The sequence below is a fragment of the Pomacea canaliculata genome, linkage group LG9 (genome assembly GCF_003073045.1).
Source record: "Pomacea canaliculata isolate SZHN2017 linkage group LG9, ASM307304v1, whole genome shotgun sequence".
NCBI classification, from domain to species: domain Eukaryota; kingdom Metazoa; phylum Mollusca; class Gastropoda; order Architaenioglossa; family Ampullariidae; genus Pomacea; species Pomacea canaliculata.
Window position 1 is genome coordinate 21043545 of NC_037598.1, and position 14617 is coordinate 21058161.

Below are 14617 nucleotides of genomic sequence, written 5' to 3' on the forward strand. Positions count from 1 at the left end.
GATAGCTGAGTGGACGTACAATTAGGGGCAGATAAACCGAGTCAAAAAAAGAGAGAAAGAAGGCAAAGGCAAGTTACAAACAAGCAGACACCGTGAAGAGGCCCGCTAGGTCATGCGGGTACGATACGGGTAGCTTCTTGTTATCATGTGTGTCGTAGTTTTCGCTTGCTGCTCATCCACGTTGCACGTCGCCAGCATTCCTGACCCAGCGATAGTCGGGTGGGGTCGCACCCTGAATGGAGAGGCCTGTCTGTAACGGGTACAACGCTCTTTCAAGGTGACTTGTTTATTGAAAGTGCTCTCCAAACGGCGGGTCCGGTCTCCATAGCAACGCTTAACGTACTCCAACAAAATCCGTTGGAACTGCTCTTTGTGTGTTCATGCGTGTATGTATGTGTGAATATATGTGCATGCGTGTATATCCGTGTTTACATGTGCGTTCGTGAGAGTGTACGTGTGAGTGTAAGGGGTAGGTGTGTAAGTAGTGGGGTGGGGGTCACGTGCAAGGGGAACAAATTAATTTGCCTTACCTTCCCTCTTATCACACACACACACCTCTGGCTGTCACTTGTATCACTAAGTATCAAGTGACAACACCGAGTGCAGCGTTACTCGTTACTTCCGTGACTGCCCGGCAGGTTCTGAGAACGCCAGGGGGCGACGGACCAATCAGACGCCAGGATCTTGCGCGCGCAATGTCCTTCTTGTAATCCTTGACCTGTGAACTACGTAAACATCGCCTCCCACCCCACCCTGCACCCACTCATCCGCCCACCGCGTCTGTTGTGTTGTCTGTTGACACTCCCCTCGTGTGGGGTTGCACAACGACAAGTTCCCCACGACGTCTGCCGGCCGTTATCTCAGGTTCCCGTTGAAATGCGAGTCGTCAGAGGATCTGATTGTCGAGGATTGTTCCATGAATTGATGGTCACTTCCATCGAAAAGCCTAGGTGTCGGTAAACAGAGGATTTTTTTTTAAAAAAAAGGAAAAGCCTTTGAAATTTTTTTTGACCACTAATTGCAGTTTCGGTGGGTCAGACTTTTGACAGAAAACTTTCCAATTAATCGTGCTCTGTGAATGCGGGTTAATGTGAATGTTGATATATATATACATTGGGAATAAGCACTATACGTGCAGCATCTCATCTAACAGTTCCCTGAGCATTACTGGCTGATTAGTCAGGGAGTTCCTTGAGAAATGTCAGGATTCGAACCTAGTAGAGGCAGCGCTGTTTCGATCGTGTCTTACGATCTGGTTCAACCTTGCGAACCTCAGTGTTTACATGTCGATGGGATGATGAGAGGAAGAGGGGACAGTCTGTGTATGGTGAGTGGCAGATGATGATGATGACGATGATGATATGTCATGATGATGATGGATGTCGCTTGTATAAAGCATTTCAAACAGATCCTCTCATTGGAGAAAGTTCAACGCGCTTTAAAGAGTACATATACATTTAATATATATATTATACAACAGGTTAGATTGTTATAAAAGTTTACATTGTTGAGATACACTTATATATACACACACCATCTCGCAGAGGGCAAAGGTACCCAGCATCATCTACACCGGCAGGAAGAGCAATAGTCGTACCTTCTCATTTCCCTTGAAAGTCCCGCCGTTAATATGACCGAGGTATGTCCGTCCATCACTATAATATTTGCCCAAGATTTTCAAAATTTTTTTGTAGTACACGATGCAGGTCTTCTGAAAGTCAGTCAGCATGCTGCTGACACTGGGGTTAAACAGACGGGTGAAACTGGTCTGCGAAGTACCCGGGTCTAAATTTGTTATTTTCGACGGTTGATTGACAGTCGATACCCGATTGACTGGTGTGTCGAGGTATCGAACATACGACAAGCTATTGAGACAGACATACATGGTACAGGAGATGACAGTTTCGGATTAAGAAGTAAAACCCAAGAGGGACCTTGGGGAGTTTCAGGGGGGCATCAATGCACCGCAAGGAATGAGAGGGGATTCATGGCGAATCTCTAATTGTTGACAGTCGTGTCCCACGAAGTTCAGTTGATAAGGTGGAGGTTCGAAACTAATGTTTGGACTTCCGCTGCCTGGGGCTACAGTTATGCTTTAGTGATAAAGTAACCCACGGGGCAGCAAGACACCTCCGGTCCAAAGGTACGATCCCTTGTGGGACTACCCGTTTCTGTGGAAGGGGTCAGGGTGGAATGCCAACGAGAAACAAAAACAAGATTGTTTCTGAGTAGTTGATTGCCCTTGACCTCCGATCTTAACTGTCTCTTCCGTAGCTGTTATCCGTAGCTCGTGCACTGAAGCCCTCTTACAATTATGTAAACAAGAGCAAAAACCTTGAACGATATCACCCTCCAGTTTCTGTCAGTGTTTATCTCCTCCAAACATTTTGCTATAGTTTTTTGCAGACTAACAAGTTTATGACAGATTTCTTGTGGAGCAGACGAACTGATTAGCCAAATATCGTTAGTTTAAAAATAAGTATGTTTAGATGTGACTACATTTGTAAACAACTCATTCATGACACTCTCCATCCTTACTGTCGGTTCCTCTTTGAGACTTCTATGTTTGTCTTTTATTATTTGTCTACATGGTTGTTTCTCCTTCTGTCCTTCATATTCTTTCCATGTCTCCTACTTGTCTTAACCACCGAGAGCATGCTCCTTCGGGAGGGCGGTTATATGAGCTGTATAAATCACACTTATTATTATTAGTATTTTATTATTTATGCGCTTTACAAACACAAAACAAAGCAGAATACACAAATATAAATAGAAACCTTAAATGAACATAAAGTACATAGACCAAGCATATCAACAAACAAAAATATACATGAACACATGAACAAAGCAAGATATCTCAGTCAAGTTAGTGTGAACACTTGGCTTGAAGATGAGTTTTGAATGAACTTGTAAAGACAACTCAGTTGAGACCACAAGCACATCATTATCAGTTCATAAAATAAATAAAATTAACGGAAAATATGGGATGTAAGCACACGGTCCAGATATTACAGAAGAAGAAGGTTGCACGGTTCGTAGCTCAGAAAGGGATTTTCTGTTTAAGTGATTTCTGACAGAAATTTCAAGACAAGATCAAATAAAATGAAGAGAAATACCGACACCCGCGCCTACACGCCCACACACACACTGAATACAGACCGCGGAACCAACACAGTCTTTCTTTCAGCCAGCCCCGGACGGAAGACAGAAGAGATCCGTACAATGGACACGGTGACATGGAGCTCGTGATGACGTCATTAGCGCCAGGAACGCGACAAGCCGGAGCAGAGCGACACCAAGCGACGAGCTCCTCGCACGCTTCCTGTTGTGACCTGATAAAAGACGTCCCGACGCATGCGCGGAAGGCAGCTGTCGTGAAGCCGCTTCCGGTGAAGACTGGCACAGGGTGGTGCCGTTCGTTGACCGCCGACGAGCAACGACCCTGCGACTCGCTGGATGATATCCTTGCGATGTGGAGACGATAGGCAACACGTTGCAGTTTGGCGGAAGTCCGGTACAGATGTGGCACAGTCATGGCGCAGTCGCTTTAGTTGATGTCCTGTTACTGTTGTGAGAGTCAGTCGAGTGTTGAGTGTACACAACACCCTGATGCTCCGATCAACCTTTGGCCACTCAACTTTGTACAGTTCATGAGAGCAGTACAACCCACCAACCCACCAACCTACCAACCAACCAGGCAGCCAACCAGCCAACCAACCAACCCACCAACCAATCAACCCATCCTAACTAACCAACCAGCCAACCGACCAACACTAACAACCAACCACCCAACCAACCAACTAACCAACCATGGGTTAGGGTTAGGATTCCAACCAGCCAACCAACTAACAACCAGCCAACCAACCAACGAACCAACGAACCAACCAACGAACCAACGAACCAACGAACCAACCAACCAACCAAACAAACAAACAAACAAACAAACAAACAAACACAAACAAGCAAACAAAGAAAGAACACGCAAATAAAAAGATTAAAACAGACACAGCAATACCTGAAGAAGAACTATAATAATTGTAGGTAAACAGTAATACTCTCTCCCTTTCTTTGTTGTTGTTATTGTTAGAGTGTACAACTGACATATATATATATTGTATAATTCATATCGAGCTTTCCGGAACTGAGCTTCTTCACGTTTCCGATGCTTGACAGTGTCAATTGTTGTGATGTTACAAGGGAGATGAATGGGACTTGGTATTGCTTGACATGTAAACAAAACATTGATAGAGAGGCATCGCAGTCTGACAACATGGACTATCTCAAATTTCACACAAATTCATAAATTTTAGGAAAAAAGCGTGCAGCGTCAGGTCACGCGCCAGAGCACCGAGCGCAAGAGGTCACTCTCCTCTCGTCACTAAAGGTCACTCGTGACGTAACAAGCCGTGGAGGTCGTAGTGGTTCACTCTTAGATTTTAGTGTTTTTGTTGATGAATATTATTCTTCTGTCCGTGAATTATCTTTCTTGTCACGTCCTCGGCGATGAAGGTGTTGTCCTTACGTCAACAGGACGAAGAAAGTAGTTGTCTTAGTCAGCAGCGGTGTAGAACACAACGCGACTGACGGCAACCACGACAACAACAACATCAACAGCTGCAGATGAAGGATGCAAGTGTTGGGATTTGCGTCAAAGAAAGTTGAATGTCCTCGCAGTGTGGTGGTGTCTCTTTAAATCATTTTGTTTGTTCTGTCCTTCGTTTTGACACGAACGACAGTTTACTGAACAGTAAACAATGCGTCATGTCTGTCTGTCTGTCTGTCTGTCTGTCTGTCCGTCCGTCTGTCGTGTGTGTGTGTGTAAGAGAGAGAGGTTTGCATGAACTTGTACAATATGTAGTCTCTGCTGTATTATCGCCATCTCACACGTGACTGATAAGCGTTATTGTTCTTGCACTTACGAATGTAACAGATTTTTTGAACCTCAACGAAAACTGTCTCGTTACCTTTCTTTGCACACCTTGCGCTCCAATGGGGATGTACAGCAACAGCCTCTACCTACCTACAGTCATCTCCACCCCCTACGACCATCCCCACCCCCCTACGACCATCTCCACCCGCCCTACCCTCGCCCCCTATTTCACTTTCACAGCTGTGTTTGCTGACTACGTGGCGTAGACGTAGACGTGGAATTAAAATCAAGGCACGAAGGTATGCCACTCGAGAACAAGCGAGCCCCTTCTCCGCCCCTCTCGGGCTTTCTGCGTTGCAGAGACGCGAAGAGTCTTTGACCCCGTGACGTCACGATTTACGTAAGAAGGTCAGCCCGCCGTTAGGTGCTCGCGAACCAATGAGGACAGCGCTGTGAGCAGCAGAGTGGCTGTAAACAAAAACAAACATCGTGGCTAGGAGTCAAAGTCCTGTGTCAAATGTCGACTCGGTGAATCCTGGTGAAATCCTTGCGAGACGAGACGTCTTTGACGGGAACGAGTGCTGAAGGTGGAAGGATGCTGACGAGGGCCGGTGGGTGACACGGGTGTGTAAACATATTTACTCATTTGTCCTTGGAGTTATCTAACTGCGCTGTGTCTTGAACCCATGGTCTGTGAAGACAGAGAGTGCAGGGCGAGGTATGAATATTAATTTTTGTCCTTCTATCTCCTTGTCTGGCCATGAAGGATCGATCTTCAAATGGAACAAAGGATGCGATAAAAAAGAAATATTTACATAACAAACTTAGAATTCTTTATAAAAATCTACAAAATATATTAAAATGAAAGAAAAACATATTAGGCGGCTGACACACACCCAACAGACATTTCTGTATAAAAAGAAACCCCACCCACAGGTCAGACACCTCAGCAAGTGTAATGCACGTTTATAATCACTCAGCCGTAACAAAGAAACAGGTGTGTTTATCTCTTATTGCTTGACTGCCTCACAGTCCCTTGATCTCTTTCACTTTCTCTCTCTCTCAGTACGTTGAGGGTTGGTTGTCCTGGATTCAGATCTTGTCTGGGGCACACCGTTTCTGAGTTTGGAATTTGTTTACAGAGCTGGCTACTTCTTGTTGTAGCCAGTCCTATCCCTTCTGTCTATCCATGCGGGATAGGAGAGGATTTCCACAAATGCATTCCATCAATCCATCTTATAGAGAGATGGACAAACACCCGACGAAGTGCAGACGACAAACCACCTTCATATGAACAGAAGATGGAGCGGGATGCTGTGTTGAATACAGCTAAACACCTGGGGTCCGTTGACCGTTAACTTCAGGTGTTGTGCTTTCGCTCCGTTGACCAATGTGGACACAACAAATATTCTAAAAGATGCTTCTTTATTTTTTTTTTTATTTTTTTTTATTTATTTTTTTTCGCTCTGTCCCAACAGCGCACTCTTGATGGACCTGTGAGTACAGACGTACGTTCAGTCGACACTTTGTTCCCCTCCTTCGTTGATGACATCTTGCGAAAGGTTCGGCGAAGCTCTGATAACGCCAGGCACTTAGCCAGCCACTTGTCACCCTTGACCCCACATGTGACCACTGACGTCACGGGCGCGTGAGGCGTGGAGCGTGCAAAGAACTCGAGACTTGTGAGAGCTGTGTGCTCTCTACTGCAACCACCACGCACCGACACCTCCTAGCACGACCTCCATTTCTCTTTTTCTGTGCTTCTTGTCAACCAGAGTTATGTAACCCCGGGTCACGCTCTTTCTCCAACTTTACAAAGAAAAAAAAAAAAAAAGAAAAAAGAAGAGAGTGCTGCAAAAGTACTTTAGAAATCTTTTTTCTTCATTTTTAATTCACTAAACTAATTAATATAGCTGATTGATATTATGAAATATCACCAAACACCTATCGACCATTCACAAAAGATCACACATACATATATCCGTCCTGATGACACATCAGTCACATGACCAAACCACATAAAAAAGGGATTTGCGTTTGTTTATTCCAAGACCCATTACGAGGTAAACATTTAGTCATTTAGGATGTTTACTGATTTCCAAGCTGCTAGTCGAATCCTTGATTTACGTATGTGTGTAAGTCTGTTCCGGGAGTTTGGTCCGGTAAGGCACGGTTTAGCGCAGTTAAAATTGACTGTTGATGGTTCACTTCTCGTCTGGGCGACGCCGGTCTTTCTCTGTTTCTCTGCTTGTTTACACCGTTGGTCGGCTTGATATAAACTTAATTGCTGGTTAGTCTTAATTTTTTTCCCCCATCCTCTTGTTCAGGGGAGAGAAACTGTTGGTTTACAGTTCGTCTGTTGGACATCAATAAAGAAGGTGAAGTATACTTATGAGGATTTTGTGGATGGGCAAGAACTCCTCTCTGGGAACTTCCACGTGCGACAAATTTTAAGCAGTAAACATGAATGTTTTGATTCGATACAGTGTTGATCTCAAGCTGTTGTCGACGAAGTCTGTCACGTGACGAAGAAGTGAAGGAAAAGAGAGATGGACACAAAACTCTCAGATGTCAGAGGACCACAAGGGAGGTAATTTCCCACTTCCTGCTGAAAATAGACCATGGAGGGCTCTGTGTCCACGAGAGTTTGGAGGGAGGGGCGAGGGTCAACTGAGACAGCACGTGGAGATAAACAAGACCCTCCAAGCAGCTCCTTGTGATCTGTCGATGGAAGAAACCGAAGACGATATTGAGGACACAAAGCAGATATTTGGATATTTTTTTAAAGAAGAAATCACATGATGCTTCTGCGCAATCTGTATATCTTCAACCCTCATTCACTCCAAGATTGTCTTCTGTACGTGTGGACTAAACTTTTGTATGACACATTTATAATGATTTAAGTTATTAATAGCATAAATGTTTTAGTTATCGAATTTTGACTCCTGTCTGGACAAAAATTAAGGAAATAATGAAACAACAATGGGAGGAAGAACTAAAGAAAGGGGAAAGAAAGAAGAAAGAGAAAAGAGGAGAGTTGAAGGACAAGATGAAAGACAAGAAGAAGAAAATAAAGAAGAGAACGAATTGCGGAGAATCAGAATTGTTTTGCCTGAGATCGAATCCAAGCATCTCCGCCACATAAACCACAGTTTTCTGTCGAACTCTGACCTCTAGTTGATCGTCTGCGTTGTGTAGTAGCTTCAGTTCCTCACGATCTCATTTCATTTGTTTGTTATTTATTCAGTCGAGGTAATGGTAGATAAGCACAGTTTCTTGAGCAGATAACGATTTCCCACAAGTCTCCATTTAAAAAAAAATATTATTCTTCCTCCAGTTTTTGTTCCTACTTACATTCTGATTAATTATCATTGTTTGTTATGCTCTTCACATACCAAAACATTGTTGTTGTTGCGATGTTGTTTATGTTTGCTCGTCTTCTTGGCCTTGTTCGTGAGGAAAGCGAGGTTCAGTCAAAAGCAGGGTGGAGACCGTTACAAGGTGGCGCTGCCTGTGACGTCAGGATGTGACGTAGGTGGCTGTGTTTGCTAATCCCAGGGCAGGCGGCGTGCATCAATTAACGCGGTGCTTGTAAATATTAACCCTTTCGTGACTCAGCTGCACGCGCCACAGGGTTCACTCCTCGCGCCCTTGAAGGCACTCGCAAATACCTTGGAGATAGTAATCCAGGGGCTGGATAGCTGAGATAGGGCTGAGTAAGGGTTACCATGGACAAACTGCTTGTCGCAGTTACGACCAGACCCCACGGATAACTTTACTCCGCGGAATATTTTACCTCTGACTACTAGCAACAGCAACATCCGCCTTGGGATGCTTGCTTGTTTTAGCGAGAAAGTGCATCCACCTCGTGATGATTTCGCATCGAGGGGCTCTCGGCGGCCATGTCTCTCTACTCTACCAGCGTCAACGTAGTCTACATCTTATTTTATTTGTTCTTTGTGTTTCTCTACTGCCCTCCTTCAATCCATCTTCATCTTGTTTCTCATCCCGGAAGTTCGTTTTGGTTCCTGCAGGAGGCGGAACAGATCGCGTATCCACTCCCATGGACAGTCATTGTTGCCTGATTTAATGAAATGTAAACAGCAACAAAAGGCGGATGCAACAGTCGCAGTCGAGCTTGTTCAGCCTTGATTGCGACCTTCGCGAGCATTCACGCACATCCACGAGATCTCGTTCCACCCGGAAACATGGCGCAGCTTTACTCCAGTCCTTGGTGTGAGCACAATCCACCACGCCAGTAAGGTAGAGAATTTATGGTGCTGCATCCTAGAGGTAGTAGGGTTAGTGAGCGTAGTTCACTGTGAACACCTCAAGTGGAAAGCGGGAAGCCAACTCTTCTCTACTGACCCCGTTTTTAACCCCAACCCCTGATAAATCAGATCAGAAGCTAGGTAGGTTGAGAGTTGTCCAGCTACAGACCCCAACCGGGTCTCGAACCACGACTCTCTGACACCCGGCCTCCGCCACACGTTAGACTCCCGCGGTGGTGGGAACGAGGCAAGGTCGCGCCGGGCGTCATTCATCCCGCGATCACGCATCCTGTCACTGACAGCCGGGTAGGTCACGGGGACTGCCTGCGACATCGCACTGAGCCCCGGGTGGCGGTTACTGTGGGACATCTTTGCGTGAAAACACAAGACCGGGGGGTGGAGATAGGGGGTCTCTCCGTGCGCTAGTACTCGGGTACGCACCCGCTCTGTCACGGAAGGTAGGACAGGTCGACAACTGTTGACGGATGTTTGTAATTTAGGGTGTATCTAGCCACGCACCTCGGAGTGCATTCCTGAACGCTTACATCCATGCTAGCAAGCGTGGGAAAGATTCATCATCATCATCATCATCATCATCATCATCATCGTCGTCGTCGTCGTCGTCGTCATTCTCATCACACTCTCGTGAGTAGCACCTTGAAATAACAGAAACAATAATAAAAATAATAATGTTTATTTATTGAGCGCCTTGTTGACATCGAAAGAGGTCTGAAGGCTATTTACATACATAAAGTTTGACATACATAAAGTGACTTGAATACAACCACAGGACAGATCATTCCATTCTAAAAATAGCTCTGCTTTTTTTTCTCTCTCTCTCTCTACACACACACACACTGGTTGGAGAAAACAGGAGTACCCAGAGAAAGCTACCCAAGATCTATAAGTAGACTTTTATGTTTGCAGATTACAGTTCGAACTTTTATCACGGGGTGGGTAGAGCCATACCCGGGTGACCACATGACCCCGCGCTTTACATTCGTATTCATGTGACTCTTACTCTGGTCTATTAATTCCTTTGTATGTAACGAAAGCACGTGACTTCCAGTATATCGGGGTAAGGTGGGGGATGTTATAGCCGGGTAGCTAGTCGCCCAGCGACACCCATTTCTTTCTCTCTTTTATCTTCCTTCTTTCCTTCGTTCTATTCTGTGACGGAGGCGGGTCTAGACTAGTATGACAGCAGTGCCCAGATATTCTGAGAAGTGGATATCGTGGGTTCGAATTCCTTTTCCCGGGATACCGTCCCGTTATACTTTTAAAGCAGTAATTAATAAATAACTATGAAACTGAAAAACAAATTGATGCTCATTTCCCAGAATCTTCTTCTCTCACGGGATTCTTTCACTCGCTCTTTCTTTTCCCGCGCTCTCTCTCTCTCGCTTGCTCGCTCGCGATCAAGGATTTCCTTTTTCCGGCTTGTGGCCGCAATATAGATGAGTATGTCAAAACGACCGAGCCATAACTTTAAATCTGTAATGAGGGTTTAAAATCAGTCACGTCCGTTGGTGGACGTTCATCAGGTTTTAATTAAGACGAGCGTAAACACGCTCGCCATCACTGTGGGTGTGGTGGGTGGTGGCCTCAGCTAACTACTGGTTGGCTTCATCACAAAGGTTCAGCCCTGCCATCATGTCCGATCACGCCTCGAAACACCGTTATCCACAACCTTTTGACCTCCACGCATCGCGTCCCGGAAAGGTGACCTCTCGCAAAGGTCGGCCACCATTGTGCGTGCATCGCCTTCATTCACCGTTTCTCGAAAACATACTAGGACCTACTACTGCTGTTCCCACACGGATACTAAACACCAACACGCGCAGTTGGACCTTTCCGTTAGGGGTCGTGCCCTCTTTCATAAAGAAACCCTTCTCGACCTTTGCACCATCGTGACGCGCAGTAGCCTGACGGCGCGATCTGATTGGTCGATCGTCTCTCGTTCAAGTCGCGACCAACGGCAAGGCGGAACTTGGCGACTCCGCGGCGTACGGGTACTCAACCCTGGTATGCGAGGGATTTTTTCAGAAACAGGGTGTCCCATCGCGTACCCGCACTACTTTCGTACCCGTATACATGCAGCGGCGAGCTGGGACTTGCTCCGACCGATACCGTTAGGAATGTTATCGCTATCGTCGGCAGGTAATCGTCGAAAGTTTAACGGGGGTCGGTAGGTGCGACACGGTGAGACCCGTTAGGAGAAAGGTTTCCCTGTCGTGGGCCAAGCTACTGTGGGTGTGATGCTGTGAGATAATGAAATCATACGGGTGTGAACATACGGGTACTCAGCGCCTGCATTGTAATGTCGCAACATCTTAGTGTGTGTGGCAGGTACTCGGATAACTGGTCATCAACTGTTAAATAACAAATGGCTGCTAAATACACATCCTCTATCATCTGTTTCCTCTCATCTTCCTTGATGATGAAGGCGGAATAATTTTCAAACAACTCTTTTGGTTTCCTTGTCGCTCTGTGTGTGTGTTTGTGAGAGTGGGAGAGAGAGAGAGTGTGTAAGTGCGCGTGTGTGTCTGTATGTGCGTGCGTGTGTGTAGGTGTGTGTAAGTGTGGAGAGAGTGTGTGTATATGTGTCTATGTGTGTGAGAGACTTAGAGTGCGTGTGCGAGAGAGAATGTATGAGCATGCATGTATATCTGTGTGTGTGCGTGATTATATATTTCATAATTGATGTTCACCATTTTGTATGAACTTTGAGGTCATCCCAACACCTTTATCAAAAAAAAAAAAATGAATTAATTTTATTCATCGACCGTTTCAATGTAGACGAACTTCATGCATAACTCGTTTTAATTGAGAGCAGTCACAAGCAAAGTCGTCACGCTCCCCTTCACGGTTAGTTTACCTCAACCTCCATGCATTTTCTTGTCAAAGGTGTGCAGGTGCGCAACGACCTCGTTATGAGGGTTAGTGGGATGGAAGGGGATAGGGAAGAGCCATAAACGAAATAAATAAATTAAAAAAGAACGAAGAACAAACGATGACGTAAGTAGCAAGCTGGTGTTTGCAGTGGTGGTGGTGGTGTTAGTGGTGGTGGTGGTGGTGGTGGTGTCATCTGCAAGCAGACGACGGAGGTGGCGACAAAGTGCGAACAACACCCACAAGTCTAATCCCAGGTAAGGAGAGGGCCGGAGGTGGGAGGTTCCCAGCCTGCAATGCGCGTGAGATCAGGTAGACGACTGACGGGGCGGCGAGTACTACAACCTGCATGTCGATGCGCTTCGGGTATTTTCAAAAAGTGCAATGAGGTCAAAACTGGAGTGTCACGTGGTATGACGGAGCACGCGCTTTGTGTGGAGGGGTTGAGGCTGAGGCACCACACAAAGACACGCCAACGCCAACGCCCCCAAAATTTTTTTGAAAAAATACGAGCCAGACAACAGAATAAAGAACGCATTTTTCTAAGCAGTTTTTTCAGAACTGGAACGCTTTGAAATTTGTGTCTAGGCGGTGTAATAAAAATTGTGAAAATCCCACATTTCCAATTGTTACAGGTAGAGACAGGTAGAAACAGTTTCCAAGAGCGAGGTGTGATTACAACTCAGTAGTGAAACAATGAAGAGTCTGTGCACAGCATAACAGTAAATTTTTTTATATGCAAATGTTGTTCCATGTGCAGATATGACGAACACTTCAAATCACGATAAGATGAAAAATACACAAAAAAAAAAAACAAAACAAAACAACAACAACAAAAATGAGAAAGATTAAAGAAAGAAAGAAATAATGAAATGAGTGAAAGAAAGGGTGAGAATAACTTGTGCTGCACACTAAGAACTTTCCGCACCAACTGCAAGTAGTGGGAGGAGGGATGCCCCATGCGTTTTCCTCCCCGTGGCTGTCAGTCTTCCTCCCAACAACAAGCCGAGGCGTGTTTAGGCGGCACGCGGTGCAGCGCTGTGCAGGACTGGACGTGCTGCAGGTGAGATGCACGACAACGCCGAGTGCTGCACGTGTTTCTGAAAAGACATTTTCCATCACTGCTCCAAGATTTGAAAAAAAAACAAAAAACCTGTCTATTTATGCAGTAGACAACACCAGCAACCGCCCCACCCCCGTCTGTAGTACGACATCAATGAGGAGTGGACATGTTGTCGCTCCATTTTTCAAACTCGTGAAATGCGACGCAAAGGAATTTTCTGTTGTCACAGGTAGGCGAGTTTCACAGATTTGACAGGTAGATGTTGTCACAAGTATTTATGTGCGATTTTATGTGAGATAGCGAGTACGTGTGGGACTGTGTGTGGGTGTTGTTACTGGAGAGACAATACCCCGAGTGAAAACATTTCGATTTGTGTGCGCGTTTGTTTGTTTGTAAACCTTGGATCCACTGGAATGAACCCCCGTGGTCTGAAGTGTGAACCTCTGACTGAGCCTCGGTGTGAACACTAACGTGCACTGCGTGAACACTGATGTCCACAGTGTGAACAATCCGTGTAAACAAACCTTTGACCTCCCTCTCAGTAGTTTTCAGGTCGCGTTGGTGAGCTAACCGAGGGAGGAATCCCAGCAATGCTGGCAACGGGTCCAGTTAGTATTCCCACGCCAGCCAGCAGTCACAGCTCCCTCCCTCTCGCTCGACTGGTAAAACGGGTGCAGCCAGGTGACCCCTAAACAGAAACAGAAAACCCCCCAAACAAACAAAAACAAAACAGCCTCTCTGCACCCATGCTTTGTGCGAACGGTGGGTGGGAGAGGAGGGAGGTAACCGTGAAGATAATACTTGAGGGTGGGTGGGATGGGGATCGTAGGCGGGAGGGTGCGGCGACAAGAGGGACGAGGAGGTTGCGACACACATGGACGACTAGGGGTGTGGGAGGTAGATGGGTGAGAGTGCGAGACAGGATGGGGGGTGAACGATTTGGGATGCACGACGTGGGCGTGTTTACATGCTTACGAATCAGCCTCGTTTTCGCGCGCAGTGTCACACAAGTGCGAGCTTGGCGGGGTGGAAAAGCGCAAGAAGGTTGCGAGGTTAGAGGTCGAGACGGCTATTTCAATTTAGACCAGTACGAGATTTATTTTTAAGAGAAAAAAGGAAACAGAAAACAAGTTCGCGTGTCTGCTGTCCTGCATCGGGGAAAATACTCAAATGCTAAAACGTAAACAAATTGAAAACAAAACAAAACCAAAACAAACCACGACTATAATCTTCTAAAACAGAAACAAAACATCAAAGATACTGGAACGTTTGGTTAGGGGACAAATTGTAGTGTAACAATAATCTTCATTAGATGTCTCATTAGGAATGTCATATGCATATTATTACACATATACAAACGCGTGCACAAACATTGAATAGATAATGACACGTCTGTGTGTGCATGGCGTGCGTGAACTTGCAAGAAAAACAAAGATGAAAGGGTTGGAAGGGATGGACTGGAAGTCAAAGTGGGGAAAAACCCAAGTAGAGAGGACTTGTTCGACTTCTTGCAAGATTGCG